This window comes from Phyllostomus discolor, chromosome 4 (genome assembly GCF_004126475.2).
Source record: "Phyllostomus discolor isolate MPI-MPIP mPhyDis1 chromosome 4, mPhyDis1.pri.v3, whole genome shotgun sequence".
NCBI lineage: Eukaryota > Metazoa > Chordata > Mammalia > Chiroptera > Phyllostomidae > Phyllostomus > Phyllostomus discolor.
In genome coordinates, this window is record NC_040906.2 from 49309879 (window position 1) to 49334652 (window position 24774).

Consider the following 24774-nt stretch of genomic DNA (forward strand, 5'->3'; position numbering starts at 1 on the left):
TAAGCAGTTTTAAAAAATCTTTCTTGTGTCCTGGAAATTTCTGTGAAGAACAGGATACACTAACCTGAGCATGTTCCCAATCTGGTTTCATTCTATTGGTTGGAGAGAATTAATTCATTCTCCATGGGCAACATCAAAGAAAAAAGAGGCAAGATTTGCAGGGGCTACCAAATGTGTCCAAGGGTGTTCAGGTCTACAAATGGTAGACTTTCATTTGTTATAAATGTTTGCTTGGGCTTATGATGGGATAAGCAATATACGGGGCAGTGGATTAACAGATAACCCATGCTCTACAGGTGTTTTACATATAGGATTCTTTCATGTGTAAAACTGGGGAGAAAACAGCTGTTCCACAGCCCTTCTTACCCCAGCAGCCCTTTTATTTGAAAGAATAATAAAAAATATATTGCTCCCTGTACACCCTCTTTTTCTGCTCTCACAAAGATTGTGTCCAGAAGACATGTGATTCCAGATGATCCATTTGATGAGGGGTGAATACTACAAATTAGTTTGGTTAAATTTCTGAAAGTTGGACCCAACTATCCCATCCCCTTTGAGAGGGGACAGAATGGCAATTTGCACAGAATGGTGATTCACTGCTAGCCTTCTGCAGCCTATTCTGTGATAGATGAAAGGACCAGCATCACATAAATCATTGTAGTGGTCAGACCCTGCATACATTGCTCTCTCAAGAAACAAGTCTGTGTTGGCTGGAAGATGATCTGTTTGCTATACCAGAAACACAAAGGAAGGTAAGGTTAACAAACAGTACAATGCAGACTCACTTTCGGGCTCTCATATCCAGTGGTGGGACAATAAGGAAGAGTCATGATGGGAAGCCAACTGCTAGGATCATTGGATGTGCCTCCATCGGGAATCTGTTACCTTGTGCCAAGAGCCATGAATCCAGGTGGTAACCCTAGAATTCAGCTGCTCACCAGGAATTGTTCTGCTAATTTGACGGCCTTGTCTATGGGGAGCAGGCAGAGAGGAATGTAACATTGAATTGAGAGCATTCCTGGGGACTTCAAAGAAGGGTCAGGAACTGGGAGCATTTACCACTTTCTGATTCTTTATGTCTGATTTATGACACAATTTAGATCCAAGAATTCTCAAAAGTGAGTTATGGGTATGATTATTTCAGGTAAACATCTTTGTTCATATCTAATGAAAATTTAGTGATATTTTTTAGTTTCACTGAAATATATTTCAACATTCACTACTATTGTAGCATCATTGTATACTAAGTTATGTGTACTCTAGGAAGTGAAAATTTCTTTTTTTTTTATCAACAGATTTTTATTAGATGGAGGATACCTAGGGGTTGTCACCAAGGAAAGTGGTGACAATCGGCCAGCACTCCTCTGCACAGAGAGGAGGCACTCCTGGCTGTGGAGGTTCATGCTAATGTCTAAGGGTCCGGGTCTCCTGCTTTACTTTGACCACCCAGCAAGCTCTTCCCCTTGGAATCAACATCACCAGTGCTGGCAGGAAAGAGTCTGTGATGAGCTAGTTCAACTTGGCTAACAGTTCTTCCAATTCTGGCTGAGCTTTGAATCTTCCCTTTAAGTCTTCTTTAAACTGCTCCTTCATTGACAATTTTGCCTCCTTCAGGAAGATTGCTTTGGATTATTTCCAAGAAAATTTCTGCTAATGTAGCACCCAAACTGCTTATCTGAACCACTCACTCATGGGTGGTAAGAGCTGCATCCAGGAACATTTTGCTGCCTTGGTCCTGCAGCCGTTATACCTCCATGGTTTTGGTGGGCATCGCATAACTTCCCTCCACTTGCATGGGGAGGTGGCTGCAGAGGTTGTGAACATACTGGGCATAACTCTCTGCCAGTGCCATGTTGTACGCAGTCAGGTGAATGTTCAAAATCCTACACTCATAATCTGTCCCCGAATTAATGGGTCTCACTTCCACTTTTCCCCTCTTCTTGAGCTCTTGTTCTTTAATTAGGTGCTTGTATCTTCCAATGCCATGGGTGGGTTTTGTCTTGTAATGCCCACTGGTACTCAGCAAAATGCCACCTGCAGAACAAATGGGATTCTTTCCTGAAGTTTTGAATCTTAAGAGGTGAAAGGCTTGCTTAAAAATGATAGCATTCTTCAAACACAGCACCTTTCCCGGAGCTCCGTTCATCCTTTGCTGCGGTGGCCCGTTAATGTGTAAACTGAAGATCGGCGCACGCAGCTGCACTCCCCTGCTGGCTGACCGGAAGTGAAAATTTCTTTTCCCATAATTTTTGCTTTGAGTGATGGTTGGAGCTTAATATTATGTAGATGAGTCAATAACTATGTCAATATTTAGAACTCCACAAATATTTATGGAATATATAGTACTTGAAAAGTGGGTTCCAAGGCGAACCAAGCTATGGATACTGTTGGAAAAAAGATTAAGGTCTACACACCAAAAGATCCTAAGAAAATGTCAAGAAATGTATTGTCCAACCTAGAGACATGTTTGAAAATTGAATTTTTCCAGAGTCTTTTCATTATAAGACAATATAAATACAGCTTCAAAATATCAATTTACATTCAGTGCCCAATTCTGTTAAATTTTCCAAGGTACAAACAATCACTTCTATTCAAAAAGTTAAAAAAACATGTTATTAATATTAATAGAGTATTTCAGTTCTCATAATACTCTGCTTGATAAAGACCCTTTCCAGGTATTTTTCCCTCGTCTCCTTCACATCTTATTTTTCTTAAAAAGAAAATTCATGAAGAATTCAACAGGAAAAAACAAAAAGTCTTAAAGTTTATTTTTCTAAGATGTGCAATTCAGTGGGCCTTAGTACATTCACCAGACTGTGTGGCCCTCACCACTATATAATTACAAAACATTTTTATCATTCCAAAAAAGAAACTTCAGACCCCTTGGCAGTAACGTCCCATTCTTCTGTGCCCCCAGCCCCTGGCAACCACTAATATACTTTCTGTCTCTGTGAATTTGTCTATTCTGGGTGTTGTATAAATAAAACTATATAATATATGGCCTTTTGTAGCTGGCTTCTATTATTTAGCATAATGTTTTCAAGATTCATGCTTGTTTTAGCATAAACAGGTACTACATATTTTTTATGGCTGAGTAATATTCCATTATGCAGATATACCACATTTTGTTTATACATTCATCAGTTGACGAACATTCCCGTTGTTTCTATTTTTTGGCTATTATAAATAATGCTGCTATGAGCATTTGTGTACAAGTTTTTGTAGGAAAACATGTTTTCAGTTCTCTTAGGTGTATGTCTAGTAGTGGAATCACAGGCCACATGGAAACTTTGTTTAACTATTTGAGGAATTGCCAGACTGTTTTCCAAGGTGGCTGTACTATTTTACATTCTCATCATCAAGGTATGAGAGTTCCAATCCTCCACATCCTTGTTAACACTTATTGTCCCTCTTTTTCATCACAGCCATCCTTGTGGGTATGACACGATATCTCATTGTGGTTTGAATTTGCATTTCCCTAATGACTAAGATGTTGAATGAGCATTGTTCATGTGCTTATTGGTCATTTGAGTATCTTCTTTGGAGAAATGTCTATTCAATCCTTTGCCCATTTTTAAAATTGGGTTGCCTTATTATTATTGAGCTATCACAGTTCTTTATATATTCTAGGTACTAGACTTGTATTACATGTATGACTTGCAAATATTTTCTTTTCTGTAGCTGTCTTTCTACTCTCTTGATAGTGTCTTTGAAACACACCCATTTTTAATTTTGATGATGTCTAATTTATCTATTTTTTTGGCTACTTATGCTTTATGTGCCATGTCTAAGAAACCATTACCTAATCAAAGGTCATGAAGACTTACCCCTATGTTTTCCTCTAAGATTTTTATCATTTTAGCTTTTGCATTTAGGTCTTTGAAGCATTTTTCATTAATTTTTTTAATATCATGTGAGATGGGGTACACCTTCATTCTTTTGAATGTGGATATCTATTCCAAAAGTTTCTAGAAACTTTTGCTGCTATTTAAAATATACAAAGCATTGATAAAGGAACTGATATAATTCTAATGAAATATGGTATTAACAATAAACTGAAAACTCAGAACTTCTGATTTGTAGGTTCATGTCCAAGTTACACTGGTTTCATCTAAGGGGAAACTACTAAATCTCCTGTTTTACTTTGAAATCACCTGAAGATCATAGATTTATTACACTCTCTGAAAGACCAGTTCTCTGTAAGTTTTGGTAGTTCTTATAGGGCATTTTTAAAGAGTAAACTGCTTGAGCTGACTTGGAATCTTCAGCTGGTACAGTCATCCCTCTTATCCATGGGTTCCACACTTATGGATTCAACCAACCATGAATTGAAAAATGCATTTATGTGTGTATGTTAGTGCTAATGTGTACTATGTAATTAAGATTATGAGCTATCATTATTGGTTGTGGTTGTGTCTGTACTAAACAGATATAGACTTTTTAAATGTCATTATTCCCTAAATAATACAGTAAAACAACTATTTACATATCACACTGTATTAGGTATTACAGGTAATCTAGAGCTGATTTAAAGTATATGGAAACCTGAAAGTATATACAGGTTATATGCAACTACTACACCATTTTATATAAGGGACTTGAGCATCCTTGGATTTTGGTATGGGGGGTCCTAGAACCAGTCACCTGTGGGTACTGAGGTATGACTATAATTGGTGTTCTGAACATGATATAGAAAGCATAGTGAACAGTATATTTTCCATGTCTTATTTAAGCATTACTGTTTCTCCACATTTTGATAGCAATAATTGGATAGCCAATATTTTAGTTTTGCCCTCATTCCATGCATTTATCGTATTGGCTTTAATCATTTGTAGCTGTTAAGTTTGAATCCTGTTCTTCTATCACCTATAATGCTCTCTTGTCTGTTTGTAGCTAGAATATGTAGCTATTTTATTCAGAAATGGTCAATGAAAGTACTCATTCTAGCAGACAAAATATCTCAAATGAGTAAAGTTTTGCTTCATCTACATCATTTTTGAAATTAGTGCAATTCCCCACTTAGCATTCCTGGTCGAAGAAATATTGGCTGTCTTTGAAAATATTACAGAAATAAAAGCAGATACAGCAAAAAAGGGGGGGAATGAAGACATCTGTAATAGTGCCAACAATAAAAAAGTAAAAAAAAGATGCAGCAATACACTTGTTTTCCACAAAGACACTCAGGCCTAAGGCTTTTCTCCACCTGGCTGCTGTGGAACGGGCATTCTAGCAAGCAGATGCTGTAAGCAAGAATGTGAATTATTAAGGCACCAAAGTATTGGCATCAACAGACCACAAAATAATTTTTAAAATTCTTTTACATACATAGTACAGATTCTACTGTGGCACTCTGTGCTCTAAAAGCTGTGGATACATTTTAGAAAACACTGATGAAGCCATTACTGCTCTGTCCATTTGTGCATAGTATATATCATTATTCAAGAAACTTAAGAACCATAATGATGGAAAATCACGCAGAAAGAAAAGAAAAGGACCATGGACTCTGTCAGAAACAAGGGCTACATTTTAATTCAAGAGGTCCCTAATGATGGGAAATCACAGTGAAAGACAGAGGCGACACTGGATTCCATAAAGGACCTGACACACACTGGTAGTACAACTAGGAGGACAGTCATAGCAGACGTGCAAAAATAAAGAAAAACAAAATTAACGAGACAAGCTGGACTGGGGCTGACACACAAACAGCAACAAATCACAGTGAATTCTAAAGATTAATTTCAAAGAACCTTCTGCAATAAGCAAGGAGACAGACAGCATCAATATTAATGAAGTTGAAATGGAACTCCAAAAGAGCCACAGAATAAAATGGCACACGAATGTTTTGTTTTTAAATGGACTGTAGATTGGATCACAGGACCATCATGAAAATGAAGGGACATTCATAAGAACATCATAACAGGGCCAGCTGTGTGATAAGCAATTACAACATCAGTGCTAAAATCTCCAATGTAAAAGAAAAACATCAGTGTTGAAATAAAAGAAAATGTCAACAGCCTGCAGAGGAGAGGTAAAAGAAAGTGAAGAAAAGATTTTATTGAGACTCAATAGCCAGCACTGTCTCCATATTGAATGTCTTTGATAAAACAGACAAGAGGCATTTGAAGAAAGATCGGATTTGATTCCATCTTGTACTGCACTCAATTTCCCTTCAGAGTGTCAGCTAAGGCAGCCCTGGGATCAACCCAATGCTTCTACTGCTTGAACTACTTGCTGGTTGTAAACTAGATGCTTTTGGAAGCTATAGAACTTTGATAGGCTCCTAGAGTTCTTCCATTTACTTATTTTCAAAGAGAGGGGAAGGGGAGGAAGAAAAAGAGGGAGAGAAATATTGATATGAGATGGAAACATCAATTGATTGCCTCTCGTACTCTCCCTAGTTGGGACTGAACCTGCAACCCAGGCATGGGGTCCTGAGGATGAAACCTGGGGATGAAACCTGCAAGCTTTTGCTTTGCAGGATCATGTCCAACCAAGTGAGTCACACTGGTTAGGGCAATACAAGTTTAAAATAAATATCTTAAGTGTGTTAATAGTGCAGGTTACTTAGAGGAATGTTATAGTCCAAATTTTTATAAAAGAAGGAATTGTTCTTTTAAAACATTTTTTTTTTGATGTTAGCAACAGGGCAAGGGAGGGAGAAAGAAAGGGAGAGAAACACTGATGTGTGAGAGACACATCAATCGGTTGCCTCTCACATGCCCCCAACTGGGGACCTGGCCCACAACCCAAGCATGTGCACTGACTGGTAATCAAACCCATGAGCTTTGGGTTTGCAGAATGACACTCAGAGCTACACCTGGCAGGGTGAAGGATTTGTTATTAAAAGGCACATTACCACTTCCCCCTTGGTTTGATGGAGTGCTGACCTCCAGGTTGACAGGTCCAGGGGCTGTGTAGCAATGTAGTTGTGGCAATTCCACTTGGCATTTCTATTGTGAAGTGGCACCACAGAGGGAGAATACAACACCCACTTCAAGCTTACTCTCTTCCTATAGCTCTACAACATTTATGATAATAGGTTGTTGGGTTTTTTAAACCATTAGCTGAACCAAAGTCTGTTTGCAGGGGAAGGAAGGGTAGGGAGAGGTTCAACTTCTACTCACAGTTAGAAAAGCAAGTCATGTCTGGCCAGAATGGTCTGTAGGGTTGGTTCTTTGTCAGTCTCCTCCAAAAAAATGGGTTAGAAGTATGGGCATTTCTAAGAAACTTAAACTAAGGGGCCCTTTCATTATACAAAGCTTTGCTTTCTGCATTAACACAAGAAGTAATATTAGTACTGTTGTAATTTAAAACTGTGTCCACATCCTTGGCCTGTGTGGCTCAGTTGCTTGGAGTATCATCCCATATACCAGAAGGTCACAGGTTCGATGAGGGGCATGTACGGGAGGCAGCTGATTGATGTTTTGCTTTCACGTTGATATTTCTCTCCCTCTCTCTAGAAATCAGTGAGAATGTCCTTGGGGTGAGGATAAAAAATATGTCCACAGATTCTTCGGTTTTCTTCCCTTTAAGAGCTGGCACTTAATTTTATTTCCCCTCTCCTTGACAGTGGGCTGGATTTAGTGGCAAACAGAATATAATGAAAAGGATGAAGCATGCCATTGGTGAATCTTCCGGCCTCTTTCTTGAATCACTCACTCTTGGGAAAGCAGTGGCTGTCTCCTGAGGCAGTCTCAAGAAGGCACTCAAGCAGTGCTATGGAGAGGCCCGTCAGTCCAAGAACTGAGCCTCCAAACGGCAGCCAACAGGAGTGACTGAGGCCTCTGTCAAGAACCATGTGGATGAGCCATTCCCTAGTCCCAGTCAGTGTTCAGAGGGCTGTAGCTGGTGCCAACATCTTGAATACAACCTCATGAGAGTTCTGAGCTAGAATCCCTTAGCTACACCTCTTCCAAATTCCTGACCTGCAGAATCTGTGAGATAATAAATGCTGTCGTTTAAGCTGAAAAGTTTGAGGGTGATTTACTATGCGGCAATAGATAATGATACAATCCCTTACCCTTTATTTATGGTATGTATGTGCCAGGCTATGTGTAAAACTTATGAGAGTATGAGCTTCTCTACAGAGGTCTAAGATCTCTAATTTCAATGTATATATGAGTCATCTACTAAAAATGCGGTTTTCTGTGGCTCATCCCCTGCAATGGGGCCTAGGAAGCTGTGTTTTAACTAGCTTCCCAGAGGGTTCTGATGCAGTTGTCCGGAGCGCACTATATGAGAAATGTTACTTTAAGTCTTTACCCCTTGCCTTCAGAAAATGCACATCTTTTAAGTAAGACCTTGTGGGCATGTTGCTCCTTTTCAGAAAATAACTATATTATTATTTTTAAAATACTACCCAAAGACTGTATTGGAGTTCCTGGAGAGAAAAGGAGCTAGTGCATTCTGATGAGAAGACATTTTGGGGACCAGCAACTCCTCAAACCAGACCATTTAGGCAATCGTCTTCTTGCTTTGGTGGACACGGTGGGTGCGACCCCTGCACTACCTAGGGATTTTGGAGTTATAGTTAGGATAATTCTATGGGCAAAAGCCTAGACTTCATTTTGTTCACAAGTTTATCTAATTTTTAGGAGGTGAGGACAAGGCCGTCTCAGAGGTGCAGAGAATTGCCACCATGGTAGATCTGAGGGCCCCCAAAAGCCTTTGCCCATAGAAATGCCCTCTACTCTTACAGAATGGATTCATTCTCTATTTCAACCCTTTTAAAATATAAACACTTTTAGGATAAATAACATTCTTAACCATATTTCTCTAAAAGAGAGTGAATGCATCAAAAAATTTATTTTTTTCTCTGTCATTCTTAGCTAGGAATTAGGGAAGTGGAGAGACACAAGAGCTATTTATGAAGCCTTCAATCGTAAGGAGCGCCTTTCCTTGATGTATTTCTTTAAGAAGGAAACATGCTTCTAATTATAATCAGAAGATGCCATCAATTGTAATATACTTTTAAATTTCTAAAGTATTAAAACGTAAAAAAATACATCTTAGGATAGACCAAAAAAAAAAAAGTAATTTTATGGTCATCAACAGTGGTTATCAACCACTTACCACTGGCAGCAAAGAGTGTAGATAATGAAACTCTTTCTCATCTTTGTGTTCCAAAGTGTTAAGGATTATGACAGAAAGTAATATTGAAATTTTTAACTACTAGTGGACTTATTATATTGGTTTGTGCTTAAAATCATAGCCCCAAAATAATTCTTAATACTTCTCAATTTTTGTGATCTCACAACTTAACTAGAAATCATCAAAATGATCCCAGTGCTTAATACATGTAAATATATTTTTTTCTTTATAGATGATTCTTGTTTAATTCATCGTCTCTGATATCACTGGACCCTCACCAGTGCTGCAAGGGTTTGGCAAAGGTTTGGAGTAGGGTTGTTGGGGAGTGGGAATGAGGGGAAGAAAACAATAATTTTGTAGCCTAATGATATCATTAATAGAAAATGATCTGGTATATGATTCTATCTTTCTTCATTGGGCTCTCCCAACTAAACTTCCTGTTCACCTTCCTTACCACTCTGCCTCTGACTGTCAGAGAAAGTGGACAACACTAGGCCAGAGCTCCCTCGATGTCTTTGCGACACACCTACAGCTTACACTGCATGTGTCACCTGTATTCCTCAGTGAGAGAGACGGTCACCCTCCGCCTGTGTAAGACCAACCCCTCCATTTGTGCCCTGGATTCTCACTGGATTCTGCCCTGGATTCTGACTTCTGAGAGAACTCATTTAAATTATTTCTGCTTTCTCCTGTTTTCAACCTCATTGAACCCATCTCTACTGGCTCCTCCATCCACATTTAAACATCCTCAAGTGTGTATCATTTAAAAGTTCTTTGAAACAAATACAAAGTAGTGAGCACAAATAAACTGAGTAAAATTATAAAACTCAGGCGGAGCTTAGATGAAAGATCCTGACTCCTTCCACTGCAAAAGGCATCTTCGGAGAGAGCCTCTGTGCCCCATATGTTAACTATTCATTCTTTCAAAACAAATATTTGTTAAGCACCTTCCAGGATTGTAGCGGAAAGCTGGAAATGTTTTCATTCACCAGAAAAATAAAACTTGGCTCCAAATATCCAACTGGAATGTATATTTTTCATGACCTTCCTAATTAGAAAGTTAGGGAGAAAAGCATGTTTTCTTTGTAGTCAGGAAAGAGTTACCATAAATAAGGAGTGAAACCCTTACCACTGGGATGAAGCCTTCCCACCAAGGCCTATTCTGCTCCTCATCAATAAGAAACAGAGCTAGAAGCATTACAACTTTTAGAGATTCCTGACATTAAAACATTTTTATACTCAAAACAGACAGCTGTATGCTAGTATACTTATTCTATAGTTAAAAGTGAATTAATGCAATTTAAAGATCCAATTTCCTTTAAAAAATGGCATCAAAAATATGAAATACTTTTCTGGCTGAAGACATGCAAGACCTGTACATGTACACTAAAAACTGCATGACATTGCTGATAGAAACAAAAGAAGAGCTAAACAAAAGGAGAGCTAAACTTTGTTCATGGGATGGAAAATGTCAATTCTCCTCAAATTGATGTATAGATTCAAGGCAATTCTGATAAAAAAAGAACTCAGCAGTCTGTTTTATAGAAATTGACAAACTGATGCTAAAGTTTATATGGAAAAGCAAAGAGCCTACAATAGCTAAAACAACAACAACAAAAATAAAGTTGGAGGGCTTATACTATTTATTTTCAAGATATGGCGAAGCTGCACTAATCAAGATGGTGAGTAGTATTGGCACAAAGATAGACACAAAGACTAATGAAATAGAATAGAGTCCAGAAATAGGCTCACATCTGTGTGGACATTTGATTTTGGACAAATGTATAAAGGCAATTCAGTGGAAAAAGGATAATTTTAATTTTCCCAATCAGTTGGTGCTGGAATGTATATGAGGTCTGTCCAGAAAAAGTCCAGCTATTGTTAATATGAGAACAGTTTGCACCTCAATGTAACCTGGAAGCCAAGGAGAGTGGGCTGGAATGCGCATGCAAGAACAATGATGACTTCACAGAACTAGTCAGTGGGGGCAGTAGACACCATTGACTGAGCATGTGTACTGTGTGGCCGTGGCATTCAAAATGACTGAGTGGAGCAACAAATCTGCATCAAATTTTGCGTTAAGCTTGAACGTTCATCTGTGGAAACTATTTGGATGATTCAGAAGTCCGCAGCTATGGGTAACTGATGATTGACAACCAATCATCACGGTAGTGTGTCCACTCAATGCATCATGTCTCATGAAGACTTTTTTTTGCAAAACAGCAAATCACCCAGGTGACACAGGCCCTCTACAGCCCAGATTTGGTGCCCTGTGACATCTGGCTTTTCCCAAAACTAAAGTCACCTTTGAAAGGGAAGAGATTTCAGACCACTGATGAGATTCAGGAAAATTTGATGGGGCAGCTGATGGTGACTGGGAGAATGTGTGAGGTCGCAAGGTACCTACTTTGAAGGGGACTGAGGCATCATTGTCCTGTGTACAATGTTTCTTGTATATTGTATCTTCTTTAATCAATGTCTCTATTTCTCTTTTCTTTTTTAAAAAAGATTTTATTTATTTATTTTTAGAGGGGAAGGGAGGGAGAAAGTGAGGGAGAGAAACATCAATGTGTGGTTGCTTCTCACACCCCCTGCTACTGGGACCTGGCCTGCAACCCAGGCATGTGCCCTGACCAGAAATCAAATCAGTGGCCCTGTGGTTTGCAGGCTGGCACTCAATCCACTGAGCCACACCAGCCAGGGATCTATTTTTCATATTATGTATGTGGCTGGATACCTTCTAGACAGACCTTGTATATATGCCAAATATTGTGAAGTTGTAGACATTCAAATATATGTATTTTATCCTATGTCACTCTATCTCAGTACAACTATTTAGAAAAACATTAAGATTTATTTCTGAAAAAAATGTGTAATTTTTAGATGATGTCAGAAGTCTTCTAAATAAGACTTCTGGCAAGATGGAGGCATAGGTAGATGCACCGTACCTCCACGCACAACCAAGATTGGAACAACAGCAATTTAGAGGCAGAATAACACCCAGAACTGACAGAAAATTTATCTGAATGGAAGTTGGACAGCCAAAAAGTTGAAATAGGCCCATTTATCCAGACTGGTAGGAGGGCATAGTCAAACAGCCAGGTGCAGAGAACAGGGAAAATTGGGTACATAAGGCAACTAGGAGTGCATAAGGCATCTGGGGCGTGCAAGATTGCAGCGGGTGGACCCTGAGTACGCAAGCCGCAGCTGGCGGACCCAGTGAGGTGGCGATTGTGGAGCAGGGCAGAGCGTGTAACCAAGGATCTCAGGAAAGGGACTGAGGTCCCATGGAGAATGGAGCTACCGCCATTGTTCCCTCTTGACCCCGCCCCCACATACAACATCACAATCTAGTGACTGGGGTGCCCAGCCCTGGTGAACACCTAAGGCTCCTCCCCTCACCATAGCTGGAGTGACCAGACGCCCCCCCCCCCAAAAAAAAAGAGAGAGAGAGAGAAAGAGAGAGAGAGAGATGGCTCAAACAGAAAAACAAATCAGTGCCCCAGAACTCATCCTACTGAGTGACCAAGAGATAGCTAACCTATCAGATGCACAGTTCAAAACACTGGTGATCAGGAAGCTCACAGAATTGGTTGATTTTGGTCGCAAACTAGATGAACAAATGCAGGTTACCATAAAAGAAATGAAGGAAAATGCACAGGGAACCAATAGTGATGGGAAGGAAACTGGGACTCAGAACAATAGAGTGGGCCAGAAGGAAGAAAGAAACAACCAAACAGGAAAGAATGGAGAAATAAGAATTCAAAACAATGAGGAGAAGCTTAGGAACCTCCAGGACATCTTTAAATGTTCCAACATCCGAATTATAGGGGTACCAGAAGGGGAAGAAGTACAGCAACAGATTGAACACATATTTGAACAAATAATAAAGGAGAACTTCCCTGATCTGGCAAAGGAAATAGACTTCCAGGAAGTCCAGGAAGCTCAGAGAGTCCCAAAGAAGTTGGACCCAAGAAGGAACACGCCAAGGCACACCATAATTACATTAGCCAAGGTAAAAATGAAGGAGAGAATCCTACAAGCAGCAAGAGATAAGGGGACAGTAACCTACAAAGGAGTTCCCATCAGACTGTCAGCTAATTTCTCAAAAGAGACCTTACAGGCAAGAAGGGGCTGGAAAGAAGTATTCCAAGTCATAAAAGACAAGGACCTATATCCCAGACTACTCTATCCAGCAAAGCTTTCATTTAGAATGGAAGGGCAGATAAAGTGCTTCTCAGATAAGGTCAAGTTAAAGGAGTTCATCATCACCAAGCCCTTATTTTATGAAATGTTAAAGGGACTTATCTAAGAAAAGAAGATTAAAAAAAACATGTATAGTAAAATGACAGCAAACTCACAATTATTAACAACCACACCTAAAGCAAAACCAAAAGAAACTAAGTGAACAACTAGAACGGAAACAGAACCACAGAAATGGAGATCACATGGAGAGTTAGCAACTGGGGAGTGGGAGGAGGAGAGAGGGGGAAAAGGTGCAGAGAATAAGTAGCGTAGATTTTAGGTAGAAAATAGACAAGGGGAGGGTAAGAATAGTATGAGAAATGCTGCTGCAAACCAAAGTGTCACAGGTTCGATTCCCAGCCAGGGTACATGCCTGGGTTGCAGGCCATAACCTCCAGCAACTGCACATTGATGTTTCTCTCTCTCTCTCCCTCTCTCTCTCTCTCTCTCTCTCTCCCTCCCTTCCCTCTGTAAAAATAAATAAATAAAATCTTTCAAAAAAAGAATAGTATGAGAAATGTAGAAGCTGAAGAACTTATAAGCATGACACATGAACATGAACTAAAGTGGGGGAAGTGGGTGGGAGAGGGTGTACAGGGTGGAGGGGAGTGAAGGGGGGAAATGGTACAACTGTAATAGCATAATCAATAAAATATATTTTAAAAAAAGAAAAAAGAAGTCTTCTAAATAAAAATTGTATCTTTTGCTAAAAGTTAAAATAATAGATTTTTAACTTTGAAATGAGAAAGTAATTCTCCAAAATAAATATTAATTTTAGAATGACACAATTCATGCAGATATATATTTTTTTCATCCCTGATAATCTGAATTGGCACTATTATATTAGGCAGGAAAGCTTATTAAATTTAATGCTAGGAAAATTAAATGATTCCTAGAATCATCCAGAGTAAAATTCTAAGAGCAACAGTTTAGCTTTTAATATATTTTGACAGCATAATAATTATTAGACCAACAATTAGTTTTGGTTTAGAGGTTAAGAGTTTTGTCATTTAAAAGACCTGGGTAACTGTTCATCAGGAAATGAATGGATAAACAAAATGTGGTATACATACAATGGCATAGTCTTAAAAAGAATGAAATTCTGCTACATACTACAACATAGATGAATTTTGAAAACATGGTAATTTAAATAAGCCAGATATACAAGTATAAGTACCATCTGATTCTACCATTCTACTTAAGTGAGGTACCTAGAATAGTCAGATTTACAGAAACAAAAATTAGAATAGTGGTTACCAGGGCCAGGGAGGAAAGGGAGAGGGGGAATTAGTGTTACTTTAGCACAGATTTCAGTTTGGGATGATGAAATAAATCCTAGAGATATATGGTGGTCCGGGTTGCCAGCCAATATGAATGTACTAAATGCTACAGTTTAAAAATGGTAAAAATCATAAATTTTATGTTATATATTTTACCATAGCAAAAATTAATACTTTAATTTTTAAATTTCTAATAAATATATTTTATTGATTACACTATTATAGTTATTCCAATTTTTCCCTTTGCTTCCCAAACCCAGCACCACCTATTCCCTAGGCAATCCCCACACCTTTGTTTGTGTTCGTAGATCATGCGTAGTTCTTCAGCTACTCCATTTCCTATGCTGTACTTTACATTCCCATGGCTAGTCTGTAACTGCCTATTTGTACTTCTGAATCCTCTTACCTCTTTACTGATTCCCCCACATACCTTATCTATTTCACAACCATCGAAATAGTCTTCATATCTATGATTCTGTCTCTGTTCCTCTTGTTTGCTTAGTTTGTTTTTTAGATTCAATTGTTGATAGATAAGTATTTATTGCCATTTTATTGTTCACAATATTGATCATCTTTTTCTTAAATAAGTCCCTTAAACATTTCATATAATGATGTTTTTTTCTTGTCTGGGAAACTCTTTATCTGCCTTTCGATTCTAAATGATAGCTTTGCTGGGTCAAGCAATCTTGGCTGTATATTCCCTGCTTTTCATGACTTTGAATGTTTCTTGACAATCCCTTCTAGACTGCAAAGTTTCTTTTGAGCAATTGGCTGACAGTATTATGGGGACTCCCCTGTAGGTAACTAACTGCTTTTCTCTTGCTGCTTTTAAGAGCCTTTCTTTATCTTTTAACTCTTGGCATTTTAATTATGATGTATCTTGGAGTGGGCCTCTTTGCATCCTTTTTGTTTGGGACTCTCTGTGCTCCCTGGACTTGCATGTCTACTTCCTTCACCAAATTAGGGAAGTTTTACTTCACTATTTTTTTTCAAATAGACTTCCAATTTTTTGCCCTTTCTCTTTTCTCTCTTGAGCCCCCATGATGTAAATGTTGGAAAGCTTAAAGTTGTCCCTGAGGCTCCTTCCACTATCCTTGTTTTTTAATTTTTTTCTTCTTGTTCTGATTGGTTGTTTTTTCTTCCTTATGTTCTAAATCATTGATTTGATTCTCAGCTTCATCCACTCTACTGTGGTTTCCGGTAAATTGTTCTTTATTTTGGTTAGTGTATCCTTCATTTCTATCTGGATCTCTTTATGTCGCTAAGGTCCTCACTAAGTTCCTTGAGCATCCTAATAACCAGTGTTTTGAACTCTGCATCTGGTAGTTTTGTTCAGCTCTTTTTATGGAGTTTTGATCTGTTCTTTCATTTGGGCCATGTTTCTTTTTTCTCTTCATTTTGTCAGCCTCCCTGTATTTGTTTCTGTGTATTAGGTAGAGCTGCTATGATATACTCTCTCGGTTGTGTGGCCTAATGTAGGAGGTGTCTGTAGGGTCCTGTGGCATAGCCTCCCTTATTGCCCAAGCTGTGTGCTCGATATGCATCCTTCCTGTGGGCTGAGTACACCCTTCTTTTGTAATTAAGTCTTGATTGCTGTTGGCAGGTCAATGGGAGGGATTTACACAGGCAGTCAGCTCCAAGGACTGGCTGTGACCACTGACCACCAACCCCTGCACTCTGTGGGGGATCAGCTGTGTGAAGGCAGGGTGGTAGTGCTCTGATGTGGTCCATAGCTGTCCACTGGCAGTGAAGGCTCTTGGATTTCTCAGGTGCTGCAGGCCAAGTGAGCCCCCACCTGTGTTTTGCCTGGGGCCACTCTGCCTGAGCTATAAAGCAATCTGAGATGGCTGCTACTTGTGCTGGGCTTAGAGATTCTCAGGAGAAGCAGGCTGTGAATCTAGTGCTGGACCTGGAGTCGCCTAGCATGAGATACAGGGGTTGAGGGCTCACTGAGGCTGGCTATTGCTTATCTGATAGGATTTTGGAAGTTGTGAAGCATACACTAAGACCAGCCATTCAGATGGAAAAGCCATTTTAACAGCTTAGGTGGGCTGGAAAGTTGTTTGGGATAGAACCCCAGGGGATGCCCAGGGTAGGGCAAACAGTGTTAGCCAGGTTGATGGAGTCACAGCTATGGCTCCTGCCTGCTGGCTGTGTGGCTCTGTGGGATAAGAGTTCAGAAAAGGGACAATGGCCTCTGCCCACCTTTCTGTCTGGGAGAAAACTGGCAGTCTTGAAGCCAGAGACTTCTATTTCTCCCTGTATGTTACTGGGACCTTTCAAGGTTGTACCCTGGTGCTGGCGATCAAAGGGAGTGAGTCTGAGTAAGTCTCTGTGTGGTTTCTTTAAGGGGAACTGCTTGGGACTACAGATGTTTTTTTCCACTGATTCAATCCCTGCTGCTTTTTGCAGCCAGAAGTTGTGGGGGCTCATCTTCCTGGTGCTGGAACCCTGAGCTGGAGTGGCCTTGTGTGGTGCCACTCCTCCCAGGAGACTCCTTGCTCCTGAGATATCCTCCCAGATTTTTATCTACCATGTGTGGCTGTGGGACTAACCTGTTCCATGTCTCTGTTGCTCTTACCAGTCTGGATGAATATGGTTTCAATTCTGTAGTTGTCAGACTTCGATTCAACTCGATTTCTGATGGTTCTGAGTGATGATTGTTCTATAGTTTAGTTGTGAACTTTGATGTGGATGTGTGAGGAGGTGAGCCATGTTTACCTATGCCTGCATCTTGACTGAAAGTCAATAAATATTTTTCAAAAGGCCTGGACCGAGAACCATTTCAGCCATTTAAAAGTTATAAGGTCTTGGTATATAAGAGCTGCAAGTTCCTCATATGCAAATAGGGATAATAATAATTTCTACCTCACAGAATTTTTGTGACAAGGAGATAAATTATGTAAAGTATTTAAATAAAGTTTTTTAAATAAAGTAAAAATGTAGAAATGGTAGGTGTTATTATATACAGGGTCTGGCAGAAGACCTGGTTGAATGTGGTTGGTAGGGAAATGAGTGTAATAATTTATAGTTTTAATTTGAACATCTCACCTAAAATGTCATATGGTGTGCTTGAGTATGATATTGTTATGTTACAGAATTACATACTTATGATTTTGTACTAAAAGATTTTGTAACAAAAAGGGGCGCTACTTGTTCTGGATCCTGTATTTACTTATTTATTTATTTCTGTACCTCCAAATTTATTGAATGAATAAATGAATGAATAGAAACAGTGAATCTGTAATATTAGAACAAGGCAATAAAATCTCTATTAATATTTGCATAATTGTTTAGAGTTCATTGAGAGCTTTCATATTCATTACCTTATTTGAATGTCGAATAAGGAAATGACTAGGGAAGATGTGAGACTGGTCTTCCTAACCACCAGGAACCTACAGCAGTCAGCAATTATAGGGGATGGTACAAAGGAAGAGTGGAGTACAGCAAACTTAAATTTTAAACCTTGGTTTGACGTCCAGGGTCTTTTCCATAGACACAACATAAAATGACCAATAGGACAGAAAAATGTGCAGAACATAAGATCACATGGGGCATTGCTCGGGAGCACCACTTGGCTCCTTTGCCCCAGATAAACTACATTTTCGCACACCTACAAATTAACTACTATGCCCCTAGCAATTAGGGGTTTAAGTGGAAATCCACAGAGCCTGAGATGAGACATCTTGATGGTGAGTGAAAGGCTCAGAGGGTGGGAAAGAGAAATCTGACACTCATAACCTCAAAGGAAGAAAGAGTGCGGTCCTACAATCTCATTTCCATTGCTGTAAGAATGTCCTGGAGCAATGAGGGTGGCTGTCCTGTGTCCTGGCCCATGATTTCTCCTATTGTTCAAGTCACTGCCCACCTCTTTATTTATATGACACTGCACTTTAAATAAGGTGGAAGATGGAGAATGCAAATTTGAAACAGACAAGGAAATAGGGCTAGTACAAACTGAACCAGATTAGATCTAGACTGATTTTTGCTAGAGGTTAAGGGCAGTGACTTATACAATAAGTAAGGAAGGTATTAGCCAAGAAATGGGACTGTCTTCCTTTATTGTTGCAGAGCTTTTTGCAACAATGAAATTGAGATTGGAGTCTCTCATGCATTATTATGTGTGTCAACTCTTAACTCCATAATTCCCTGGCCTGTCTTTAATTTGTTGTTTCAGACTGTATTTTAGGAGGTGTTATTTTCTACCTACAAAATACTATTTCTGCCCTTAAATTCTTTAGCTGAAGTGTGTACCAAATTCTCACTTATGTCCCTTTAAATGTTGGAATTGAGTTATATGAAAGCTGGATGGCCATACAATCACCCTAACAATTGCTCAAAGCAAAGTCTTAGTGAGAGTTCTCCTATCTCAAACTGGATGGCAAGCACACGGTTCTCCCAATGCCTTCCTCATGATAGAGATGATCTTCCTGACATCTCTTTTGTTGTCTGCCATCCTAAGATACTCTTTCCAGCTCTAATGAGTGAGGCTACCCACTCATGTCATTGCTCCTTTCTTTCTACTCCTCTGACCTCAGATAGCAGGCAGCCAGAGTCTTCTCCATTGTTACTGCAGAAACTGCTGCCTTTAAAGGACAATGCCTTTTGCAGTCATATAAGAAGTCTAGCTGGTCTGGCAAAGGTTGTAGCCTATCTCACACCTTAAAGGACTACTCTTCATTTTGGGGTGTTTTCAAAAAGCAACACTCTACAATGACCTGTTTTCTATGTAATTCTTCATTTCCTTTACTACTGTGCTTAAAAACACACTTGGAGTAATAATACTAAGATCTGAAAAGCTCAGTGTTATAAATTATTAAAATGTTATTAATTGTACATGGTAAAAATCTTTAAAATAAATAGGAACTTCTTGAATGAACATCTGTGTGACGCAATGTATTTTCAGGTCACATCAGGTTGTTGGTCTACTAGAAGACACTGAGAAAACCTCACATAGATGTGAAATTGTGATGGTTTTTAAGGCTGCTGGCATCTCTATCAGGAGCAGAAATATCTTCTCCTAGTATTTGATGTCCAGAGAGAATCTGATCACACAATAATATAAATACTACTTCCACTGTTTCCAGGTTAAAGAAGCCGATGAGGTATATAGAACAACAATGACTGATGAGGGTGATAAAGTAATAGAGCCTCCATGTAATTCAAGGCCCCCTCCAGACTGGGCATGGCAGGAACTTGGAGGAGTGAATGGGAAGTGTATTAGTTTTCTCAGGTTGAGATACCAAAAAACCATAGTTGGAGTGGCTTAAACAACAGAAATTTATTTTCTCACAGTCTGGAGGCTAGGAGTCCAAGATCAAGGTGTCAGTAAGGTTGATTTTTACTTAGGGCCTCTTTTCTTTGGTTGCAGACAGTCATCTTCCTTTGTCTGCATATGGTCTTCCCTCTGTGTCTGTGGCCTAATCTCCTCTTCTTGTATGGACACCAGTCACATTGGATGAGGGATATCCATATGATTTCATTTTACCTTAATGGCCTCTTTAAAGGCCCCCTCTCCAAATACAGTCAATTCTGAGGTACTAGGCAGGGGTATGAAGTCATGAAAGTATATGATGATCCCTGAGTGTTTGCTGTGGTTAATAGTAATGTGTTCCATGGGAAGCTGAGAGAGATGGGGTTGGGGAGGCAGATGGGGCTCCCAGGGTTGAGGGTCTTATCTAGAGAGCTGAGAAATTTGGATTTTAACATGGAGACTACTGGAAGCCATGAAAGAAATTTTAAATTATGGAAATGGCACAACCAAATTTGTGTTTTTGAATCTCCCTCTACTTTGGGGATTGAATTATAGAGACAGAAAGTGTTTGAAGGCAGAGAAATTAATTAGAAAGTTAAGGGTGAATCCAGAGAGACGAGACAAGCTAGAAGGAGTTTTAGGGTGTTGTGTAGAGACTGTAAGGCAGGAGCTGGTGTAAAAGAACCTGCACTTATAAGTGAGGAAGTTGACAGAATGAGGTCTTGAAGGAAGCCATACAACAAAAATGCACAGAGAAGGAGATCGATAAAGAAAAGAGAAAGACATAAGGGTGAGGAAAGATTCAGATAAGTTTACAGATGGAGGGGAATTAAAGGAGCTCCTGCATGATACCTGTTTTTGTCTTTGTATTTGCTTCTGCCAAGAGAATGGTGAATAAAGTATTAGAGTAGCCATTGTGAATAGTAAGGGAATAAAACAATGTCTGGGCCACATTGAAACCCCAGTGAGGCAAGGCTCTCATAACAGGGTAGAGAGGCCCAGTCAGAATAGTCCTGGAACAGAGAAACTGAAGGAGGCTGATTCCTGTTTGGACAGCTGACAGGGTTGATGAAGCCAGAGTTTCAGGCTGAGGGAACTAGGGAGGCTGGTGAGAAAGTGCTGACATTTTGAGATCCCGGTGAGGGGGAAGAAAAGGAACCAGGAGGGGACTAGAAGTCTGACAAACTAAGATACTTGAGGTAAAGGGAAGGCTGAAGAGCAGGTTTAATGACAGGGAGAACACGAGAACTGCAGAAGCATAGAAAACGGTGGGGAAACCACGAGGTTTCTGATTAAAGATTTTGGAGGAAGAGCAGTGTCGGTAATGACCAGGTCCTAAAGTCAGTATTAATATGTAGAGAAAATGTGCTGAGATTACACAGGAGAGCCTGATACTAGACCTAAAGGCAAAATTTCCTAAAAATGATGTCAACATGGCTCTATTATTTGATCTTTTTTCAACTTTGGGCTTAGGGAAATATTGGAAACCTCTGTTCCCTAAAGAAGATGAAAGTAAAAAAGATAGAGCTCTAAAAAGCAAGTACATCTGGGGACCATTAATTATATGTAAAAACAAAAACACCCTCAAAACAAGAAACAGGACAGGAGAGGTAAGCACTCTGCGATGTTAAATAACTAGCTAGAAAGAACTTTTTTGCCTAAATCTTCATAATAAGGCATTTTATTTGGTTATACTTCCTGTAAATCTTGAAACCAGAGAACTTTTAAGTTTTGTTATATAAATCCCCCCCATCCCTGAAAAACAGCTTGAATTCTCTTTTATGTCCTTGTCATTCTCCTGGGGTTATGAGTTTGATTAGTAAAGTGGACCTGTAATTTCTAAGTTCACACTATATACTTTATCTAACTATTCATTATTGCCCTAGTTTCTCCTTCCAGGAATCAGTTTTCTTTTAGACAGCTTTCTTTTAAAAAAAACTGTCTATAACATTAAAATAAGAACTAAAAATAAAGAAAAAAATTAACCTTGTTTATTTAGGATATTCTATAGGAATCTTTAGTTTAAAGTTAAAGCTATACACAAATGTTCATAGCATTACTCATAATAGCTAAGAGGTGAAAAAGCCCACTTGTCTATTAAGTAATGAATGAATGAAGAAAATGTGGTAGCATTCATTTAACTGAATATCATTTGGCAATAAAAAGAAATGAAGTACTTATACATGCTACAGCATGAATGAACCTTGAAAACATTATGCTAAGTAAAAGAAGGCAAACAACGCAAAAAGCCACGTATAATGCAATTCTGCTTATTTGAAGTGTCCAGAATGGGTAAGACTATGGAGACAGAGGAATATCAGTGGTTTCTAGGGCCTGGGAGGACAAGAGTGGGGAACAACGGCTAATGAGTACAGAGTTTCTTTGGGGGGTAATAGAAATGTTCTAGAATTGGTTACTAGTGATAGCTGCAAAAAATACTGAGTTGTACATCTTAAAAGGTGAATTTTATGGAATGTGAATTATATCTCAATAAAAAATAAAGTAAAGAAAGCTACTTGAGATTAAAGTAAGGTCTATATAACCCATTGGCATGCCACATAGAAATAAAGCATTTACTCCAATTTAATGTCCCCAAGGCTGGTTTATTTTGCCTTGTTATACTTGTCTATCATTGTGGGCTCTGAAGTTATCTGATTTAAGATTTGTAAAAATGGGGTCAAAGTTATCTTTTAATCAGTTGGTCATATTGCCTTTTAAAAAATGAATTTAAGATTATTGCATACATTAAACATGTCTTATTTATGTCCATTGTTTGAAAAGTTTCACTAAGCAAGCCAAATCTTCAATGGTGAGTCTGGACCTAAGCAGCCAGGAGTGGAATTGAGCACTAATAAGTATTTTACTACTTGACAAATTCTCTTAGACTGCTTTAGGAGAACCAGTCAAATGGTAATTGGTTGAGATATTTTACAAGGCAAGTGAAGTAAGTGATTGAGTTGAAGAAGATATCTTTAATTTGGCTTACAAGCAAGATTTTCTTTTCTCTATACCTGTCTACATTTCATATAATTTCTAATATATATATGTATATGTATTGCTTCTTTATTTTATTTCTTAATTGATTCTAGAGGGAGGGGAAGAGGGAAGAAAGAGAGGGAGAGGGACATCGATGCCTCCTACACAGGCCTAGAATCCACAACCCAAGCATGTGCCCTGACCAGAATCAATCCCTCAACCTTTTGGTTTGTGAGATGACACCCAGCCAACTGACCCACACCAGCCAGGGTGCTTTTTCTTTCTTTTTTTAAAGCATGTTATTGTTCCTTTTTTCTTGGTTTTATTTATAACCTGCCTTTTCCAAAATGTATTTGACATGGTTTTCAGAAAAAAAATATGCAATGAGGTTAATGAAAAATAAAATCAAGACCAAGGGAAAACAAAGAAAGCAAGTAAAGAAAGGGGAGATGAGCAAAGGTTCTGCAAGGATGACCTGACTTTGTCATGAAATAAGTTCCTGCCATGCCCAGTCTGGAGGGAGCCTAGGTCCTGTTAAGGAAGTCAGTGGGATCCAGTTAAGAAAAGGGGAGTCATACAAGGGAGTGGAACAGAGACTGGCCCTTGAGTTGAGAGGTTATTTCCCCACATATCCTAGCAGGCAGTAGAATATGCAGCCGTGTCACAAATAAAGCCTATACTTAGAAGCCAGTCAATGCCATGAAGAAACAGGTATGAGTGTGCTTACAGGGTGATTTAAACAAATTGGCATTTGGAACATCAAATGAGACGTTATAATTGGAAGCTAACATGAGAACAACTCAGAAATTGGTTAATTGTTCTCCTCTGCAGGAATAACACCTTTCCATCACTGTTTGTAATGTTTGAGGTAGATTATTATCTAGGCATGTGGGTTGAGCAGGCAACCCAGCTGCCCTTCCTGCCTGCACACATATCTAGACTGTTCTTTCGTTTGATGCTGCTTTATTTTTCTTAAACATGGCAGAGTCCATTTTATCAACGCCCACCCGCCCAGCCCAAATCCTAATGCGTCCTCATTGCCTACAAGATAAAAATACAACTTCCACAAAATAATATTCATAAAGCTCTCAACAATGTCACACCCCATTTATCTAAATGATTTCCAACTCAAATTAGCACAGACTTACTCAGCCTAATAGACGGGGTATATAACTGCATAAGCTTCTCCCTAAAATCTGACCACCTAATAGGAAAGATAGATATGCAAATAAGTACCAATAATAAAATATAATAATAGAATAATTTATTCTTCTGTGTAGGGTGAAGAGGCTGTTATAAAAACTTAAGATGGCCAAGTGTTATCTGAGCTGGGTTTTGGAGTAGGAAGGGGAATTTTGCCAATGGTAAAGCTAAAAAAGGGAATTCTAGGTAGAGTGAGAAAGGACTATAAATGTATGAATGCACTTTTTTTGCTTTGTTCTTATTTTTTATTATTTTTAAATTTTTATTAAATTTATTAGGGTGACATTGGTTAATAAAATTATTTTGATTTCAGGGATACAATTCTAAAATACATCATCTGTATATTGTATTGTATGTTCACCACTACAAATGAAATCTCCTTTTATCTCCATTTATTCCCCCTTTACTCTCTTCTACTTCCTCTCACCCCCCCTTTCCCTCTGGTAATCACCAGGTTATTGTCGATAAGTTTTTTTTCTTTTTTTAAAATCCTTTCATCTTTTTCAGCCTCCCAACTCCCTCCCCTCTGAACCTGTCAGTCTGTTCTCTGAATCTATGAGTCTGTTTCTATTTTGTTTGTTAGTTTATTTTGTTCACTAGATATCACATATAAGTGAAATCATATGGTGTTTTTCTTCCTCTTACTGGCATATTTTACTTAGCATAATGTTCTCCAGGTCCATCCGTGCTCTCACAAAAGGTAAGATTTCTTTCTTTTTTTAATAG

General features: G+C 38.9%; 1 pseudogene; it reads right to left on the minus strand.

The window, feature by feature from the left end:
* Positions 1–1343: 1343 nt before the first annotated feature.
* LOC114495462 lies at positions 1344–2200 on the minus strand (annotated as a pseudogene).
* Positions 2201–24774: the final 22574 nt, after the last annotated feature.